Raw genomic sequence first — 18,759 nt, 5'->3', positions numbered from 1 at the left:
ATATTGTAAATTCGCTCCGAAAAACCTAACCTTCAATATGTTGCAATATATATATACCCCCAAACAATCATGTAGGTATGTGTGGAAGGGAAAAATCGTTCTTCACACGAGATGCAGCAAGAAATCACTAAAACTATAAAGAATGTGTGGTAACGATGTGTTAATACAGATAAAAAATCGAGCGGTGTAAAAAATACCATTGCACCATTAATTTTGAATTAAACGATCGGAACTTGGACCGAGAAGTTACCACATATTTGAAACACCTCTTTTCATAATAAATTTGAAAGAAACAACCCTCCCTCTCCCTGCCTTCTATGCAATTAAGAAAACTACTATTACATCTTTAAAAAATATTGGGCTGGACATTCATAACATTGTACAACTTTTTTCTTTCTTTTTTAAGTCTTGACGTTATTAGCTAATTTGGTAAGTGCATAGGTTTGTTTTATTTTTTCTTCCGAAAAATCCTCATGGAGTGCCACTCACATACATGAATATTATCTATTCGAATAAACTCACTATTTATTTTTCCGTGCAGTTTTACATTTAAGATCAATTTCGACATTTGGGCAACTTCATAAGACAGTAAACAAACCACAATCGATTTTTAGGAAGATCGATCGATTCTTCACGACTCTCGATTTTAATTCTCGCCATCTGATTGGTTCTTTGGGTGTAGCCTCTACGACAAACTTGTTTTGAGTGCATCACAGACTATATTCTCAGTCGTTAGCGAGAACTCGTAAGCCATCGAAGTCGGCACTCGTTAACGACCAGTCAGGACTACGATTTTCTCTCCGATCACGAGTTGGAGTAATAACGAAATGGTCGTTTCCGTGCTCACGTATTGAGAGTCGGGACTAAGCACCCTGGTAAGTACTTGGATGGGTGACTGCCTGGGAACACCAGGTACTGTTGGCAACCTTTTTCTTTGTTTTGGTTAATAGTGAACTTTTTGTAATTTGAAACAAATCAATCATCCACAGTTTCTGCAGAATCACCTCCTTCATAGCAGTCAGAAAATAATATATGTAAAAAATGTATATTAGTATATATGAATATCTGGGAAGCCGATGTTTTTTTTAATTTCTTATCATTCTGGGTTGCAGGGTGCTGTCGTATTACATCTGGCCGCCATAATTGCGGTGGATAGGGGTGCCTGTATCCGCCTTGTCTCTCTCCGTTGGTCCTGCGTTGGTAGTTTTCGGCGAGAATACAAGTCTGCGTTATTATGGGGTGTATATTTTGTTCAAAACCCTTTCACTGCACTAAATTTGAATCTCTATCTTGTAGCTTTAATGTTAACACATCTCTCGAAGTTTGTTAGAGCACATTTTCTCACTATGATTGCAATGAATTGTATCATTATTTGTAGTACAAAAACGTATGTTTCTTCTACACATTCTTGGCATTGCCCACGAAACGTGAGATGTCCCGACTCGTCTCGAAAACTAGAAGGTGGCCTATATGTAACTTACCGAAAGCAGTGTCTTTCGCCAACGGACATACCGCGTTAAATATACCGGTTTTCGTCCCAAAACAGAAGTCAAGCAGCGACGTATGTGGTAAGTACTTGGATGGGTGACAGCCTGGGAGCACCAGGTACTGTGAGCAACCTTTTGCTTTTTTAATGGTGATAATGACTTTTTTGTAACTTGAAGTCAATCAATCACAAATATTTTTTGAAGAATCGCTTCCCAAACAGCCGCCGTTGGTAGTTTTTCGGCGAGGATACCTTCCTGCCATATTATTTGATGTATTTTTGGGCGTTTCTGTTTAACATCCCAACCCTGCACAAAATTTCCTTCTCTGTCTTTTAGCTTTAATGTTAACACATCTCTCGAAGAGTGTTAAAGCACATTTTCTCACTATGATTACAATCAAATGTATCAATATTTGGTGTAGTAACACTTACGTTTCATCTACAGTTTCTTGGCAGTGCACACAAAACGGGACATAATACGTCTCGTCTCGAAAACTAGACGGTGGAGTATATATATCTTACTGAAAGCAGTACCTTTCGCCAACGGTCATACCGCGCTGAATATATCGGTTCTCGTCCGATCACCGAAGTCAAGCAGCGTCGAGCCTGGTAAGTACTTGGATGGGTGACCGCCTGGGAACGCCAGGTGCTGTTGGCAACCTTTTTTTTGTTTTGGTTGATAATGACCTTTTTGTAATTTGAAACCAATCAATCATCCACAGTTTCTGCAGAATCACCTCTTTTATAGCTGTAAGCAAATAATATATGTAAAAAATGTATATTAGTATATATGAAGTCCTCCTCCGTAGTCGAGCGGGTTAAGGCGTTCACTCGTCTTGAGATCGTTCGCTGTGGGACGGCGTAGGTTCGAATCCGGCTCTGGTCGGAATTTATTCGGCCTACGTATAGGGCCGGTGGCAACCCACCATCGTGAGGAAATTGGGGAGCTCCGAATGAGTGATCGTAATCCGGTCGAGACGACCTACTATAACGGCTGGGGATACGTCGGGCTGACCCCCCGACTATTCCAATACTGGTTGAAGATCTCCACGTTTAGAGGTGACGAGAGAAAGTGTGGGAGGGAGACCGGCAGTCGGTAGGTATGCCCAGGCCCTTCATGGGCTGTTGCGCAAAGGATTATTATTAGTATATATGAATATCTGGGAAGCCGATGTTTTTTTTTTAGTTTCTTATCATGCTGGTTTGAAGGGTGCAGTCGTATTACAGCCGGCCGCCATAATTGCGGTGGATAGCGGTGCCTGGATCCGACGTGTCTCTCTCCGTAGGTCCGGCGTTGGTAGTTTTCGGCGAGTATACGAGTCTGCGTTATTATGGGGTGTATATTTTGTTCAAAAACCTTTCACAGCACTAAATTCGAATCTCTATCTTGTATCTTTAATGTTAACACATCTCTCGAAGTTTGTTAGAGCACATTTTCTCACTATGATTACAATGAATTGTATCATTATTTGTAGTACAAAAACGTATGTTTATTCTACAAATTCTTGGCATTGCCTACGAAACGTGAGATGTCCCGACTCGTCTCGAAAACTAGAAGGTGGACTATATGTAACTTACCGAAAGCAGTGTCTTTCGCCAACGGACATACCGCGTTAAATATACCGGTTTTCGTCCCAAAACAGAAGTCAAGAAGCGACGGATCTGATAAGTACTTGGATGGGTGACCGCCTGGGAGTACCAGGTACTGTTAGCAACCTTTTGCTTTTTTAATGGTGATAATGACTTTTTGTAACTTGAAGTCAATCAATCACAAACATTTTTTGCAGAATCGCTTCCCGAAGAGCCGGCGTTGGTAGTTTTTGTGCGAGGATACGTTCCTGAAATATTATTTGATGTATTTTTGGGCCTTTCTGTTTAAAATCCCAACCCTGCACAAAATTTCCTTCTCTGTCTTTTAGCTTTAATGTTAACACATCTCTCGAAAGTTGATAAAGCACATTTTCTCACTATGATTACAATGAAATGTATCATTAATAGTAACAATTATGTTTCATCTACACATTCTTGGCAGTCCACACTAAACGAGACATAACCCGTCTCGTCTCGAAAACTAGACGTTGGAGTATATCTATCTTACCGAGAGCAGTACCTTTCGCCAACGGTCATACCGCGCTGAATATACCGGTTCTCGTCCGATCACCGAAGTCAAGCAGCGTCGGTCCTGGTAAGTACTTGGATGGGTGACTGCCCGGGAACACCAGGTACTGTTGGCAACCTTATTCTCTGTTTTGGTTAATAGTGACCTTTTTGTAATTTGAAACCAATCAATCATCCACATTTTCTGCAGAATCACCTCTTTCATAGCAGTCAGAAAATAATTTATGTAAAAAAATGTATGTTAGTATATATGAATATCTGGGAAGCCGATGTTTTTTTTAATTTCTTATCATTCTGGGTTGCAGGGTGCTGTCGTATTACATCTGGCCGCCATAATTGCGGTGGATAGCGGTTGCCTGGATCCGACGTGTCTCTCTCCGTAGGTCCTACGTTGGTAGTTTTCGGCGAGAATACGAGTCTGCGTTATTATGGGGTGTATATTTTGTTCAAAACCCTTTCACTGCACTAAATTTGAATCTCTATCTTGCAGCTTTAATGTTAACACATCTCTCGAAGTTTGTTAGAGCACATTTTCTCACTATGATTTCAATGAATTGTATCATTATTTGTAGTACAAAAACTTATGTTTCTTCTACACATTCTCGTCATTGCCCACGAAACGTAGGATGTCCCGACTCGTCTCGAAAGCTAGAAGGTTGCCTATATGTAACTTACCGAAAGCAGAGCCTTTCGCCAAAGGACATACCGCGTTAAATATACCGGTTTTCGTCCCTAAACAGAAGTCAAGCAGCGTCGGGCCTGGTAAGTACTTGGATGGGTGACTTCCTGGGAACACCAGGTACTGTTGGCAACCTTTTTCTTTGTTTGGGTTAATAGTGACCTTTTTGTAATTAGAAACCAATCAATCATCCACAGTTTCTGTAGAATCACCTCTTTTATAGCTGTAAGCAAATAATATATGTAAAAAATCATGCTGGCTTGGAGGGTGCTGTCGTATTACATCCGGCCGCCATAATTGCGGTGGATAGCGGTGCCTGGATCTGCCGTGTCTCTCTCCAAAGGTCCGGCGTTTGTAATTTTCGGCGAGAATACGAGTCTGCGTTATTTTGGGGTGTATATTTTGTGCAAAACCCTTTCACAGCACTAAATTTGAATCTCTATCTTGTATCTTTAATGTTAACACATCTCTCGAAGTTTGTTAGAGCACATTTTCTCACTATGATTACAATGAATTGTATCATTATTTGTAGTACAAAAACGTATGTTTATTCTACAGATACTTGGCATTGCCCACGAAACGTGAGAAGTCCCGACTCGTCTCGAAAACTAGAAGGTGGACTATATCTATTTTACCGAATGCTGTAGCTTTCGCCAACGGTCATACCGCGCTGAATATACCGGTTCTCGTCCGATCACCGAAGTCAAGCAGCTTCGGGCCTGGTAAGTACTTGGATGGGTGACCGCCTGGGAACACCATGTACTGTTGGCGACCTTTTTCTTAATGCTGGTATTGATCTTTTTTGAAACTTGAAATCAATCAATCACCCACAGTTTTTGCAGAATCGCTCCCCGAAGAGCCGGCGATGGTAGTTTTTCTGCGAGGATACGTTCCTGCCATATTATCGTATGTATTGTATGTGCGTTTTTTGTTTAAAAACCCAACCCTTCAAAAAATTTCCTTCTCTGTCTTTTAGCTTTAATGTTAACACATCTCTCGAAGGTTGTTAGAGCACATTTTCCCAATATGATTACAATGAATTGTATCATTATTTGTAGTACAAAAACGTATGTTTATTCTACAAATTCTTGGCATTGCCCACGAAACGTGAGATGTCCCGACTCGCCTCGAAAACTAGACGGTGGCCTATATGTAACTTACCGAAAGCAGTGTCTTTCGCCAACGGACATACCGCGTTAAATATACCGGTTTTCGTCCCAAAACAGAAGTCAAGCAGCTAAGGATCTGGTAAGTACTTGGATTGGTGACAGCCTGGGAGCACCACGTACTGTTAGCAACCTTTTGCTTTTTTAATGGTGATAATGACTTCTTTGTAACTTGAAGTCAATCAATCACAAATATTTTTTGCAGAATCGCTTCCCGAAGAGCCGGCGTTGGTAGTTTTTCTGCGAGGATACGTTCCTGCCATATTATTTGATGTATTTTTGGGCGTTTTTGTTTAAAATCCCAACCCTGCGCAAAATTTCCTTCTCTGTCTTTTAGCTTTAATGTTAACACATCTCTCGAAAGTTGATAAAGCACATTTTCTCACTATGATTACAATGAAATGTATCATTAATAGTAACAATTATGTTTCATCTACACATTCTTGGCAGTGCACACAAAACGGGACATAATACGTCTCGTGTCGAAAACTAGACGGTGGAGTATATCTATCTTACCGAAAGCAAAACCCCTCGCCAACGGTCATACCCCGCTGAATATACCGGTTCTCGTCCGATCACCGAAGTCAAGCAGCGTCGGGCCTGGTAAGTACTTGGATGGGTGACTGCCTTTGAACACCAGGTACTGTTGGCAACCTTTTTTTTGTTTTGGTTAATAGTGACCTTTTTGTAATTTGAAACCAATCAATCATCCACAGTTTCTGCAGAATCACCTCTTTTATAGCTGTAAGCAAATAATATATGTAAAAAATGTATATTAGTATATATGAATATCTGGGAAGCCGATGTTTTTTTTTTAGTTTCTTATCATGCTGGTTTGAAGGGTGCAGTCGTATTACAGCCGGCCGCCATAATTGCGGTGGATAGCGGTGCCTGGATCCGCCGTGTCTCTCTCCGTAGGTCCGGCGTTGATAGTTTTCGGCGAGAATATGAGTCTGCGTTATTATTATGTGTATATTTTGTTCAAAACCCTTTCACTGCACTAAATTTTAATCTCTATCTTGTAGCTTTAATGTTAACACATCTCTCGAAGTTTGTTAGAGCACATTTTCTCACTATGATTACAATGAATTGTATCATTATTTTAGTACAAAAACGTATGTTTCTTCAACAAATTCTTGGCATTGCCCACGAAACGTAGGATGTATCGACTCGTCTCGAAAGCTAGAAAGTGGCCTATATGTAACTTACCGAAAGCAGTGCATTTCGCCAGCGGACATACCGCGTTAAATATACCGATTTTCGTCCCAAAAAAGAAACCAAGCAGCGACGGATCTGGAAAGTACTTGGATGGGTGACAGCCAGGGAGCACCAGGTACTGTTAGCAACCTTTTTGCTTTTGTAATGGTGATAATGACCTTTTTTGTAACTTGAAGTACATAAATCACAAACATTTCTTGCAGAATCGCTTCCCGAAGAGCCGGCGTTGGTAGTTTTTGTGCGAGGATACGTTCCTGAAATATTATTTGATGTATTTTTGGGCGTTTCTGTTTAAAATCCCAACCCTGCTTAAAATTTCCTTCTCTGTCTTTTAGCTTTTATGTTAACACATCTCTCGAAGGTTGTTAAAGCACATTTTCTCACTATGATTAAAATGAAATGTATCATTAATAGTAACAATTATGTTTCATCTACACATTTTTGGAAGTGCACACTAAACGAGACATAACCCGTCTCGTCTCGAAAACTAGACGGTGGAGTATATCTATCTTACCGAGAGCAGTACCTTTCGCCAACGGTCATACCGCGCTGAATATACCGGTTCTCGTCCGATCACCGAAGTCAAGCAGTGTCGGGCCTGGTAAGTACTTGGATGGGTGACTGCCTGGGAACACCAGGTACTGTTGGCAACCTTTTTCTTTGTTTTGGTTAACAGTGACATTTTTGTAATTTGAAACCAATCAATCATCCACAGTTTCTGCAGAATCACATCTTTTATAGCTGCAAGAATATAATATATGAAAAAATGTATATTAGTATATATGAATATCTGGGAAGCCGATGTTTTATTTAATTTCTTATCATGCTGGGTTGCAGGGTGCTGTCGTATTACATCCCGCCGCCATAATTGCGGTGGATAGCGGTGCCTGGATCCGCCGTGACTCTCTCCGTAGGCCCGGCGTTGGTAGTTTTCGGCGAGAATATGAGTCTGCGTTATTATTATGTGTATATTTTGTTCAAAACCCTTTCACTGCACTAAATTTTAATCTCTATCTTGTAGCTTTAATGTTAACACATCTCTCGAAGGTTGTTAAAGCACATTTTCTCACTATGATTACAATGAAATGTATCATTCTTTTGTGTAGTAACAATTATGTTTCACCTACACATTCTTGGCAGTGCACACAAAATGAGACATAACCCGTCTCGTCTCGAAAACTAGACGGTGGAGTATATCTATCTTACCGAATGCAGTACTTTCGCCAACGGTCATACCGCGCTGAATATACCGGTTCTCGTCCGATCACCGAAGTCAAGCAGCGTCGGGACTAGTAAGTACTTGGATGGGTGACCGCCTGGAAACACCAGGTACTGTTTTGCAACCTTTTCTTTAATGCTGATAATGACCTTTTTTGAAACTTGAAGTCAATCAATCACCCACAGTTTTTGATAAATCGCTCCCCGAAGAGCCGACGTTGGTAGTTTTTCTGCGAGGATACCTTCCTGCCATATTATGTGATGTATTTTATGTGCGTTTTTTGTTTAAAAACCAAACACTTCACAAAATTTCCTTCTCTGTCTTTTAGCTTTAATGTTAACACATCTCTCGAAGGTTGTTAAAGCACATTTTCTCACTATGATTACAATGAAATGTATCATTAATAGTAACAATTATGTTTCATCTACACATTCTTGGCAGTCCACACTAAACGAGACATAACCCGTCTCGTCTCGAAAACTAGACGGTGGAGTATATCTATCTTACTGAAAGCAGTACCTTTCGCCAACGGTCATACCGCGCTGAATATACCGGTTCTCGTCCGATCACCGAAGTCAAGCAGCGTCGAGCCTGGTAAGTACTTGGATGGGTGACTGCCTGGGAACACCAGGTACTGTTGGCAACGTTTTTTTTGTTTTGGTTGATAATGACCTTTTTGTAATTTGAAACCAATCAATCATCCACAGCTTCTGCAGAATCACCTCTTTTAAAGCTGTAAGCAAATAATATATGTAAAACATGTATATTAGTATATATGAATATCTGGGAAGCCGATGTTTTTTTTAGTTTCTTATCAAGCTGGTTTGAAGGGTGCAGTCGTATTACAGCCGGCCGCCATAATTGCGGTGGATAGCGGTGAATGGATCCGCCGTGTCTCTCTCCGTAGGTCCGGCGTTGGTAGTTTTCGGCGAGAATACGAGTCTGCGTTATTATGGGGTGTATATTTTGTTCAAAACCCTTTCACTGCACTAAATTTGAAACCCTATCTTGTAGCTTTAATGTTAACACATCTCTCGAAGTTTGTTAGAGCACATTTTCTCACTATGATTACAATGAATTGTATCATTATTTTAGTACAAAAACGTATGTTTCTTCAACACATTCTTGGCATTGCCCACGAAACGTAGAATGTCCCGACTCGTCTCGAAAGCTAGAAGGTGGCCTATATGTAACTTACCGAAAGCAGTGCATTTCGCCAGCGGACATACCGCTTTAAATATACCGGTTTTCGTCAAAAAACAGAAACCAAGCATCGACGGATCTGGAAAGTAGTTGGATGGGTGACAGCCTGGGAGCACCAGGTACTGTTAGCAACCTTTTTGCTTTTGTAATGGTGAAAATGACCTTTTTTGTAACTTGAAGTCAATAAATCACAAACATTTCTTGCAGAATCGCTTCCCGAAGAGCCGGCGTTGATAGTTTTTGTGCGAGGATACGTTCCTGAAATATTATTTGATGTATTTTTGGGCGTTTCTGTTTAAAATCCTAACCCTGCACAAAATTTCCTTCTCTGTCTTTTAGCTTTAATGTTAACACATCTCTCGAAGGTGTTTAAAGCACATTTTCTCACTATGATTACAATGAAATGTATCATTAATAGTAACAATTATGTTTCATCTACACATTCTTGGCAGTCCACACTAAACGAGACATAACCCGTCTCGTCTCGAAAACTAGACGGTGGAGTATATCTATCTTACCGAAAGCAGTACCTTTCGCCAACGGTCATACCGCGCTGAATATACCGGTTCTCGTCCGATCACCGAAGTCAAGCAGTGTCGGGCCTGTTAAGTACTTGGATGGGTGACTGCCTGGGAACACCAGGTACTGTTGGCAACCTTTTTCTTTGTTTTGGTTAATAGTGACATTTTTGTAATTTGAAACCAATCAATGATCCACAGTTTCTGCAGAATCACCTCTTTTATAGGTGCAAGCATATAATATATGTAAAAAATGTATATTAGTATATATGAATATCTGGGAAGCCGATGTTTTATTTAATTTCTTATCATGCTGGGTTGCAGGGTGCTGTCGTATTACATCCGGCCGCCATAATTGCGATTGATAGCTGTGCCTAGATCCGCCGTGTCTCTCTCCGTAGTTCCGGCGTTGGTAGTTTTCGGCGAGAATACGAGTCTGCGTTATTATTGGGTGTATATTTTGTTCAAAACCTTTTCACTGCACTAAATTTTAATCTCTATCTTGTAGCTTTAATGTTAACACATGTCTCGAATTTTTTTAAAGCACATTTTCTCACTATGATTACAATGAATTGTATCATTATTTGTAGTTCAAAAACGTATGTTTCTTCTACACATTCTTGGCATTGCCCACGAAACGTAGGATGTCCCGACTAATCTCGAAAGCTAGACGGTGGCCTATATGTAACTTACCGAAAGTAGTGTATTTCGCCAACGGACATACCGCGTAAATATACCGGTTTTCGTCCTAAAACAGAAGTCAAGCAGCGATGGATCTGGTAAGTACTTGGATGGTTGACAGCCTGAGAGCACCATTTACTGTTAGCAACATTTTTGCTTTTTCAATGGTGATAATGACTTTTTTGTAACTTGAAGTCAATGAATCACAAACATTTTTTGCAGAATCGCTTCCCGAAGAGACGGCGTTGGTAGTTTTTCTGCGAGGATACGTTCCTGCCATATTATTTGATGTATTTTTGGGCGTTTCTGTTTAAAATCCCAACCCTGCGCAAAATTTCCTTCTCTGTCTTTTAGCTTTAATGTTAACACATCTCTAGAAAGTTGATAAAGCACATTTTCTCACTATGATTACAATGAAATGTATCATTAATAGTAACAATTATGTTTCATCTACACATTCTTGGCAGTCCACACAAAACGGGACATAATACGTCTCGTCTCGAAAACTAGACGGTGGAGTATATCTATCTTACCGAAAGCAGTACCTTTCGCCAACGGTCATACCGCGCTGAATATACCGGTTCTCATCCGATCACCGAAGTCAAGCAGCGTCGGGCCTGGTAAGTACTTGGATGGTTGACTGCCTGGGAACACCAGGTACTGTTGGCAACCTTTTTTTTGTTTTGGTTGATAATGAACTTTTTGTAATTTGAAACCAATCAATCATCCACAGCTTCTGCAGAATCACCTCTCTTATAGCTATAAGCAAATAATATATGTAAAAAATGTATATTAGTATATATGAATATCTGGGAAGCCGATGTTTTTTTTTAGTTTCTTATCATGCTGGTTTGAAGGGTGCAGTCGTATTACAGCCGGCCGCCATAATTGCGGTGGATAGCGGTGCCTGGATCCGCCGTGTCTCTCTCCGTAGGTCCGGCGTTGGTAGTTTTCAGCGAGAATACGAGTCTGCGTTATTATGGGGTGTATATTTTGTTCAAAACCCTTTAACTGCACTAATTTTGAATCCCTATCGTGTAGCTTTAATGTTAACACATCTCTCGAAATTTGTTAGAGCACATTTTCTCACTATGATTACAATGAATTGTATCATTATTTTAGTACAAAAACGTATGTTCCTTCAACACATTCTTGGCATTGCCCACGAAACGTAGGATGTCCCGACTCGTCTCGAAAGCTAGAAGGTGGCCTATATGTAACTTACCGAAAGCAGTGCATTTCCCCAGCGGACATACCGCGTTAAATATACCGGTTTTCGTCCCAAAAAAGAAACCAAGCAGCGACGGATCTGGAAAGTACTAGGATGTGTGACAGCCAGGGAGCGCCAAGTACTGTTAGCAACCTTTTTGCTTTTGTAATGGTGATAATGACCTTTTTTGTAACTTGAAGTCAATAAATCACAAACATTTCTTGCAGAATCGCTTCCCGAAGAGCCGGCGTTGGTAGTTTTTGTGCGAGGATACGTTCCTGAAATATTATTTGATGTATTTTTGGGCGTTTTTGTTTAAAATCTAAACCCTGCAGAAAATTTTCTTCTCTGTCTTTTAGCTTTTATGTTAACACATTTCTCGAAGGTTGTTAGAGCACATTTTCTCACTATGATTACAATGAAATGTATCATTATTTTGTGTAGTAACAATTATGTTTCACCTACACATTCTTGGCAGTGCACACAAAATGAGACATAACCCGTCTCGTCTCGAAAACTAGACGGTGGAGTATATCTATGTTACCGAATGCAGTACCTTTCGCCAACGGTCATACCGCGCTGAATATACCGGTTCTCGTCCGATCACCGAAGTCAAGCAGCGTCGGGCCTGGTAAGTACTTGGATGGGTGACCGCCTGGGAACAACAGGTACTGTTGGCAACCTTTTCTTTAATGCTGATAATGACCTTTTTTGAAACTTGAATTCAATCAATCACCCACAGTTTTTGAGGAATCGCTCCCCGAAGAGCCGACGTTGGTAATGTTTCTGCGAGGATACCTTCCTGCCATATTATGTGATGTATTTTATGTGCGTTTTTTGTTTAAAAACCAAACACTTCACAAAATTTCCTTCTCTGTCTTTTAGCTTTAATGTTAACACATCTCTCGAAGGTTGTTAAAGCACATTTTCTCACTATGAATACAATGAAATGTATCATTAATAGTAACAATTATGTTTCATCTACACATTCTTGGCAGTCCACACTAAACGAGACATAACCCGTCTCGTCACGAAAACTAGACGTTGGAGTATATCTATCTTACCGAGAGCAGTACCTTTCGCCAACGGTCATACCGCGCTGAATATACCGGTTCTCGTCCGATCACCGAAGTCAAGCAGCGTCGGGCCTGGTAAGTACTTGGATGGGTGACTGCCTGGGAACACCAGGTACTGTTGGCAACCTTTTTCTTTGTTTTGGTTAATAGTGAACTTTTTGTAATTTGAAACAAATCAATCATCCACAGTTTCTGCAGAATCACCTCCTTCATAGCAGTCAGAAAATAATATATGTAAAAAATGTATATTAGTATATATGAATATCTGGGAAGCCGATGTTTTTTTTAATTTCTTATCATTCTGGGTTGCAGGGTGCTGTCGTATTACATCTGGCCGCCATAATTGCGGTGGATAGGGGTGCCTGTATCCGCCTTGTCTCTCTCCGTTGGTCCTGCGTTGGTAGTTTTCGGCGAGAATACAAGTCTGCGTTATTATGGGGTGTATATTTTGTTCAAAACCCTTTCACTGCACTAAATTTGAATCTCTATCTTGTAGCTTTAATGTTAACACATCTCTCGAAGTTTGTTAGAGCACATTTTCTCACTATGATTGCAATGAATTGTATCATTATTTGTAGTACAAAAACGTATGTTTCTTCTACACATTCTTGGCATTGCCCACGAAACGTGAGATGTCCCGACTCGTCTCGAAAACTAGAAGGTGGCCTATATGTAACTTACCGAAAGCAGTGTCTTTCGCCAACGGACATTCCGCGTTAAATATACCGGTTTTCGTCCCAAAACAGAAGTCAATCAGCGACGTATGTGGTAAGTACTTGGATGGGTGACAGCCTGGGAGCACCAGGTACTGTGAGCAACCTTTTGCTTTTTTAATGGTGATAATGACTTTTTTGTAACTTGAAGTCAATCAATCACAAATATTGTTTGAAGAATCGCTTCCCAAACAGCCGCCGTTGGTAGTTTTTCGGCGAGGATACCTTCCTGCCATATTATTTGATGTATTTTTGGGCGTTTCTGTTTAACATCCCAACCCTGCACAAAATTTCCTTCTCTGTCTTTTAGCTTTAATGTTAACACATCTCTCGAAGAGTGTTAAAGCACATTTTCTCACTATGATTACAATCAAATGTATCAATATTTGGTGTAGTAACACTTACGTTTCATCTACAGTTTCTTGGCAGTGCACACAAAACGGGACATAATACGTCTCGTCTCGAAAACTAGACGGTGGAGTATATATATCTTACTGAAAGCAGTACCTTTCGCCAACGGTCATACCGCGCTGAATATATCGGTTCTCGTCCGATCACCGAAGTCAAGCAGCGTCGAGCCTGGTAAGTACTTGGATGGGTGACCGCCTGGGAACGCCAGGTGCTGTTGGCAACCTTTTTTTTGTTTTGGTTGATAATGACCTTTTTGTAATTTGAAACCAATCAATCATCCACAGTTTCTGCAGAATCACCTCTTTTATAGCTGTAAGCAAATAATATATGTAAAAAATGTATATTAGTATATATGAAGTCCTCCTCCGTAGTCGAGCGGGTTAAGGCGTTCACTCGTCTTGAGATCGTTCGCTGTGGGACGGCGTAGGTTCGAATCCGGCTCTGGTCGGAATTTATTCGGCCTACGTATAGGGCCGGTGGCAACCCACCATCGTGAGGAAATTGGGGAGCTCCGAATGAGTGATCGTAATCCGGTCGAGACGACCTACTATAACGGCTGGGGATACGTCGGGCTGACCCCCCGACTATTCCAATACTGGTTGAAGATCTCCACGTTTAGAGGTGACGAGAGAAAGTGTGGGAGGGAGACCGGCAGTCGGTAGGTATGCCCAGGCCCTTCATGGGCTGTTGCGCAAAGGATTATTATTAGTATATATGAATATCTGGGAAGCCGATGTTTTTTTTTTAGTTTCTTATCATGCTGGTTTGAAGGGTGCAGTCGTATTACAGCCGGCCGCCATAATTGCGGTGGATAGCGGTGCCTGGATCCGACGTGTCTCTCTCCGTAGGTCCGGCGTTGGTAGTTTTCGGCGAGTATACGAGTCTGCGTTATTATGGGGTGTATATTTTGTTCAAAACCCTTTCGCAGCACTAAATTTGAATCTCTATCTTGTATCTTTAATGTTAACACATCTCTCGAAGTTTGTTAGAGCACATTTCCTCACTATGATTACAATGAATTGTATCATTATTTGTAGTACAAAAACGAATGTTTATTCTACACATTCTTGGCATTACCCACGAAACGTGTGATGTCCCAACTCGTCTCGAAAACCAGAAGGTGGGTATATCTATCTTACCGAAAGCAGCATTTCTCGCCAACGGTCATACCTCGTTGAATATACCGGTTCTCGTCCTATCACCGAAGTCAAGCAGCGTCGGGCCTGGTAAGTACTTGGATTGGTGACCTCCTGGGAACACCAGGTACTGTTGACAACCTTTTTGCTTTTTTAATGGTGATAATGACTTTTTTGTAACTTGAAGTCAATGAATCACAAACATTTTTTGCAGAATCGCTTTAAGAGGAGCCGGCGTTGGTAGCTTTTCTGCGAGGATACGTTCCTGCCATATTATTTGATGTATTTTTGGGCGTTTTTTTGTTTAAAAACCAAACAGTTCACAAAATTTCCTTCTCTGTCTTTTAGCTTTAATGTTAGCACATCTCTCGAAGGTTGTTAAAGCACATTTTCTCACTATGATTACAATGAAATGTATCATTATTTTGTGTAGTAACAATTATATTTCACCTACACATTCTTGGCAGTGCACACAAAATGAGACATAACCCGTCTCGTCTCGAAAACTAGACGGTGGGGTATATCTATCTTACCGAATGCAGTACCTTTCGCCAACGGTCATACCGCGCTGAATATACCGGTTCTCGTCCGATCACCGAAGTCAAGCAGCGTCGGGCCTGGTAAGTACTTGGATGGGTGACCGCCTGGGAACACCAGGTACTGTTGTCAACCTTTTCTCTAATGCTGATAATGACCTTTCTTGAAACTTGAAGTCAATCAATCACCCACAGTTTTTGATAAATCGCTCCCCGAAGAACCGACGTTGGTAGTTTTCTGCGAGGATACCTTCCTGCCATATTATGTGATGTATTTTATGTGCGTTTTTTGTTTAAAAACCAAACACTTCACAAAATTTCCTTGTCTGTCTTTTAGCTTTAATGTTAACACATCTCTCGAAGGTTGTTAAAGCACATTTTCTCACTATGATTACAATGAAATGTATCATTAATAGTAACAATTATGTTTCATCTACACATTCTTGGCAGTCCACACTAAACGAGACATAACCCGTCTCGTCTCGAAAACTAGACGTTGGAGTATATCCATCTTACCGAGAGCAGTACCTTTCGCCAACGGTCATACCGCGATGAATATACCGGTTCTCGTCCGATCACCGAAGTCAAGCAGCGTCGGGCCTGGCAAGTACTTGGATGGGTGACTGCCTGAGAACACCAGGTACTGTTGGCAACCTTTTTCTTTGTTTTGGTTAATAGTGACTTTTGTAATTTGAAACCAATCAATCATCCACAGTTTCTGCAGAATCACCTCTTTCATAGCAGTCAGAAAATAATATATGTAAAAAATGTATATTAGTATATATGAATATCTGGGAAGCCGATGTTTTTTTTTAATTTCTTATCATTCTGGGTTGCAGGGTGCTGTCGTATTACATCTGGCCGCCATAATTGCGGTGGATAGCGGTGCCTGTATCCGCCTTGTCTCTCTCCGTTGGTCCTGCTTTGGTAGTTTTCGGCGAGAATACAAGTCTGCGTTATTATGGGGTGTATATTTTGTTCAAAACCCTTTCACTGCACTAAATTTGAATCTCTATCTTGTAGCTTTAATGTTAACACATCTCTCGAAGTTTGTTAGAGCACATTTTCTCACTATGATTGCAATGAATTGTATCATTATTTGTAGTACAAAAACGTACGTTTATTCTACACATTCTTGGCATTGCCCACGAAACGTGTGATGTCCCGACTCGTTTCGAAAACCAGAAGGTGGAGTATATCTATCTTACCGAAAGCAGCATTTCTCGCCAACTGTCATACCTCGTTGAATATACCGGTTCTCGTCCGATCACCGAAGTCAAGCAGCGTCGAGCCTGGTAAGTACTTGGATGGGTGACTGCCTGGGAACACCAGGTACTGTTGGCAACCTTTTTGCTTTTTTAATGGTGATAATGACTTTTTTGTAACTTGAAGTCAATCAATCACAAACATTTTTTGCAGAATCGCGTCCCGAAGAGCCGGCGTTGGTAGTTTTTCGGCGAGGATACATTCCTGCCATATTATTTGATGTATATTTGGGCGTTTCTGTTTAACATCCCAACCCTGCACAAAATTTCCTTCTCTGTTTTTTAGCTTTAATGTTAACACATCTCTCGAAGAGTGTTAAAGCACATTTTCTCACTATGATTACAATCAAATGTATCAATATTTGGTGTAGTAACACTTACGTTTCATCTACACTTTCTTGGCAGTGCACACAAAACGGGACATAATACGTCTCGTCTCGAAAACTAGACGTTGGAGTATATCTATCTTACTGAAAGCAGTACCTTTCGCCAACGGTCATACAGCGCTGAATATACCGGTTCTCGTCCGATCACCGAAGTCAAGCAGCGTCGAGCCTGGTAAGTACTTGGATGGGTGACTGCCTGGGAACACCAGGTACTGTTGGCAACCTTTTTTTTGTTTTGGTTGATAATGACCTTTTTGTAATTTGAAACCAATCAATCATCCACAGCTTCTGCAGAATCACCTCTTTTAAAGCTGTAAGCAAATAATATATGTAAAACATGTATATTAGTATATATGAATATCTGGGAAGCCGATGTTTTTTTTAGTTTCTTATCAAGCTGGTTTGAAGGGTGCAGTCGTATTACAGCCGGCCGCCATAATTGCGGTGGATAGCGGTGCCTGGATCCGCCGTGTCTCTCTCCGTAGGTCCGGCGTTGGTAGTTTTCGGCGAGAATACGAGTCTGCGTTATTATGGTGTGTATATTTTGTTCAAAACCCTTTCACTGCACTAAATTTGAATCTCTATCTTGTAGCTTTAATGTTAACACATCTCTCGAAGGTTTTTAGAGCACATTTTCTCACTATGATTACAATGCTTTGTTTCATTATTTGTAGTACAAAAACCTATGTTTCTTCTACACATTCTTGGCATTGCCCACGAAACGTGAGATGTCCCGACTCGTCTCGAAAACTAGAAGGTGGACTATATGTAACTTACCGAAAGCAGTGTCTCTCGCCAACGGACATGCCGCGTTAAATATACCGGTTTTCGTCCCAAAACAGATGTCAACCAGCGACGGATCTGGTAAGTACTTGGATGGGTGACAGCCTGGGAGCACCAGGTACTGTTATCAACCTTTTTGCTTTTGTAATGGTGATAATGACCCTTTTTGTAACTTGAAGTCAATCAATCACAAACATTTTTTGCAGAATCGCGTCCCGAAGAGCCGGCGTTGGTAGTTTTTTTGCGAGGATACGTTAATGAAATATTATTTGATGTATTTTTGGGCGTTTCTGTTTAAAATCCCAACCCTGCACAAAATTTCCTTCTCTGTCTTTTAGCTTTAATGTTAACACATCTCTCGAAGTTTTGTTAAAGCACATTTTCTCACTATGATTACAATGAAATGTATCATTAATAGTAACAATTATGTTTCATCTACACATTCTTGGCAGTGCACACTAAACGAGACATAACCCGTCTCGTCTCGAAAACTAGACGGCGGAGTATATCTATCTCACCGAAAGCAGTACCTTTCGCCAACGGTCATACCGCGCTGAATATACCGGTTCTCGTCCGATCACCGAAGTCAAGCAGAGTCGGGCCTGGTAAGTACTTGGATGGGTGACTGCCTGGGAACACCAGGTACTGTTGGCAACCATTTTCTTTGTTTTGGTTAATAGTGACCTTTTTGTAATTTGATACCAATCAATCATCCACAGTTTCTGCAGAATCACCTCTTTTAAAGCTGTAAGGAAATAATATATGTAAAAAATGTATATTAGTATAAATGAATATCTAGGAAGCCGATGTTTTTTTTTTAGTTTCTTATCATGCTGGGTTTCAGGGTGCAGTCGTATTACAGCCGGCCGCCATAATTGCGGTGGATAGCGGTGTCTGGATCCGCCGTGTCTCTCTCCGTAGGTCCGGCGTTGGTAGTTTTCGGCGAGAATACGAG

At 40.9% G+C, this 18,759-nt stretch overlaps 16 non-coding genes and 4 pseudogenes across 16 annotated transcripts; all 20 read left to right on the top strand.

Annotated features, from left to right (window-relative positions):
* The first annotated feature begins 2,025 nt into the window (after positions 1-2,025).
* Positions 2,026-2,144, top strand: LOC145995581 (5S ribosomal RNA). Its single transcript, XR_014442627.1, has one exon. It is a non-coding gene; the product is annotated as a 5S ribosomal RNA (ribosomal RNA).
* Positions 2,145-3,081: 937 nt separating this feature from the next.
* Positions 3,082-3,200, top strand: LOC145995823 (5S ribosomal RNA; annotated as a pseudogene).
* A 401-nt stretch (positions 3,201-3,601) lies between these two features.
* Positions 3,602-3,720, top strand: LOC145995531 (5S ribosomal RNA). The gene has a single exon (XR_014442579.1). It is a non-coding gene; the product is annotated as a 5S ribosomal RNA (ribosomal RNA).
* A 576-nt stretch (positions 3,721-4,296) lies between these two features.
* On the top strand, positions 4,297-4,415 carry LOC145995808 (5S ribosomal RNA; annotated as a pseudogene).
* Positions 4,416-4,935: 520 nt separating this feature from the next.
* LOC145995593 (5S ribosomal RNA) lies at positions 4,936-5,054 on the top strand. The gene has a single exon (XR_014442639.1). It is a non-coding gene; the product is annotated as a 5S ribosomal RNA (ribosomal RNA).
* Positions 5,055-5,982: 928 nt separating this feature from the next.
* LOC145995560 (5S ribosomal RNA) lies at positions 5,983-6,101 on the top strand. Its single transcript, XR_014442606.1, has one exon. It is a non-coding gene; the product is annotated as a 5S ribosomal RNA (ribosomal RNA).
* A 1,097-nt stretch (positions 6,102-7,198) lies between these two features.
* LOC145995459 (5S ribosomal RNA) lies at positions 7,199-7,317 on the top strand. The gene has a single exon (XR_014442511.1). It is a non-coding gene; the product is annotated as a 5S ribosomal RNA (ribosomal RNA).
* Positions 7,318-7,889: 572 nt separating this feature from the next.
* On the top strand, positions 7,890-8,008 carry LOC145995770 (5S ribosomal RNA; annotated as a pseudogene).
* A 402-nt stretch (positions 8,009-8,410) lies between these two features.
* On the top strand, positions 8,411-8,529 carry LOC145995511 (5S ribosomal RNA). The gene has a single exon (XR_014442560.1). It is a non-coding gene; the product is annotated as a 5S ribosomal RNA (ribosomal RNA).
* Positions 8,530-9,624: 1,095 nt separating this feature from the next.
* On the top strand, positions 9,625-9,743 carry LOC145995494 (5S ribosomal RNA). Its single transcript, XR_014442544.1, has one exon. It is a non-coding gene; the product is annotated as a 5S ribosomal RNA (ribosomal RNA).
* Positions 9,744-10,838: 1,095 nt separating this feature from the next.
* On the top strand, positions 10,839-10,957 carry LOC145995403 (5S ribosomal RNA). The gene has a single exon (XR_014442458.1). It is a non-coding gene; the product is annotated as a 5S ribosomal RNA (ribosomal RNA).
* Positions 10,958-12,059: 1,102 nt separating this feature from the next.
* On the top strand, positions 12,060-12,178 carry LOC145995528 (5S ribosomal RNA). The gene has a single exon (XR_014442576.1). It is a non-coding gene; the product is annotated as a 5S ribosomal RNA (ribosomal RNA).
* Positions 12,179-12,579: 401 nt separating this feature from the next.
* On the top strand, positions 12,580-12,698 carry LOC145995750 (5S ribosomal RNA). Its single transcript, XR_014442721.1, has one exon. It is a non-coding gene; the product is annotated as a 5S ribosomal RNA (ribosomal RNA).
* Positions 12,699-13,799: 1,101 nt separating this feature from the next.
* Positions 13,800-13,918, top strand: LOC145995580 (5S ribosomal RNA). The gene has a single exon (XR_014442626.1). It is a non-coding gene; the product is annotated as a 5S ribosomal RNA (ribosomal RNA).
* A 936-nt stretch (positions 13,919-14,854) lies between these two features.
* Positions 14,855-14,973, top strand: LOC145995739 (5S ribosomal RNA; annotated as a pseudogene).
* A 411-nt stretch (positions 14,974-15,384) lies between these two features.
* LOC145995504 (5S ribosomal RNA) lies at positions 15,385-15,503 on the top strand. The gene has a single exon (XR_014442553.1). It is a non-coding gene; the product is annotated as a 5S ribosomal RNA (ribosomal RNA).
* A 400-nt stretch (positions 15,504-15,903) lies between these two features.
* Positions 15,904-16,022, top strand: LOC145995542 (5S ribosomal RNA). The gene has a single exon (XR_014442590.1). It is a non-coding gene; the product is annotated as a 5S ribosomal RNA (ribosomal RNA).
* A 573-nt stretch (positions 16,023-16,595) lies between these two features.
* LOC145995660 (5S ribosomal RNA) lies at positions 16,596-16,714 on the top strand. The gene has a single exon (XR_014442704.1). It is a non-coding gene; the product is annotated as a 5S ribosomal RNA (ribosomal RNA).
* A 409-nt stretch (positions 16,715-17,123) lies between these two features.
* Positions 17,124-17,242, top strand: LOC145995661 (5S ribosomal RNA). Its single transcript, XR_014442705.1, has one exon. It is a non-coding gene; the product is annotated as a 5S ribosomal RNA (ribosomal RNA).
* Positions 17,243-18,339: 1,097 nt separating this feature from the next.
* On the top strand, positions 18,340-18,458 carry LOC145995479 (5S ribosomal RNA). Its single transcript, XR_014442530.1, has one exon. It is a non-coding gene; the product is annotated as a 5S ribosomal RNA (ribosomal RNA).
* Positions 18,459-18,759: the final 301 nt, after the last annotated feature.

The sequence above is a fragment of the Lepisma saccharinum genome, chromosome 11 (genome assembly GCF_977018435.1).
Source record: "Lepisma saccharinum chromosome 11, izLepSacc3.1, whole genome shotgun sequence".
Classification (NCBI taxonomy): domain Eukaryota; kingdom Metazoa; phylum Arthropoda; class Insecta; order Zygentoma; family Lepismatidae; genus Lepisma; species Lepisma saccharinum.
This window is presented reverse-complemented; position numbering and strand designations above follow the sequence as displayed.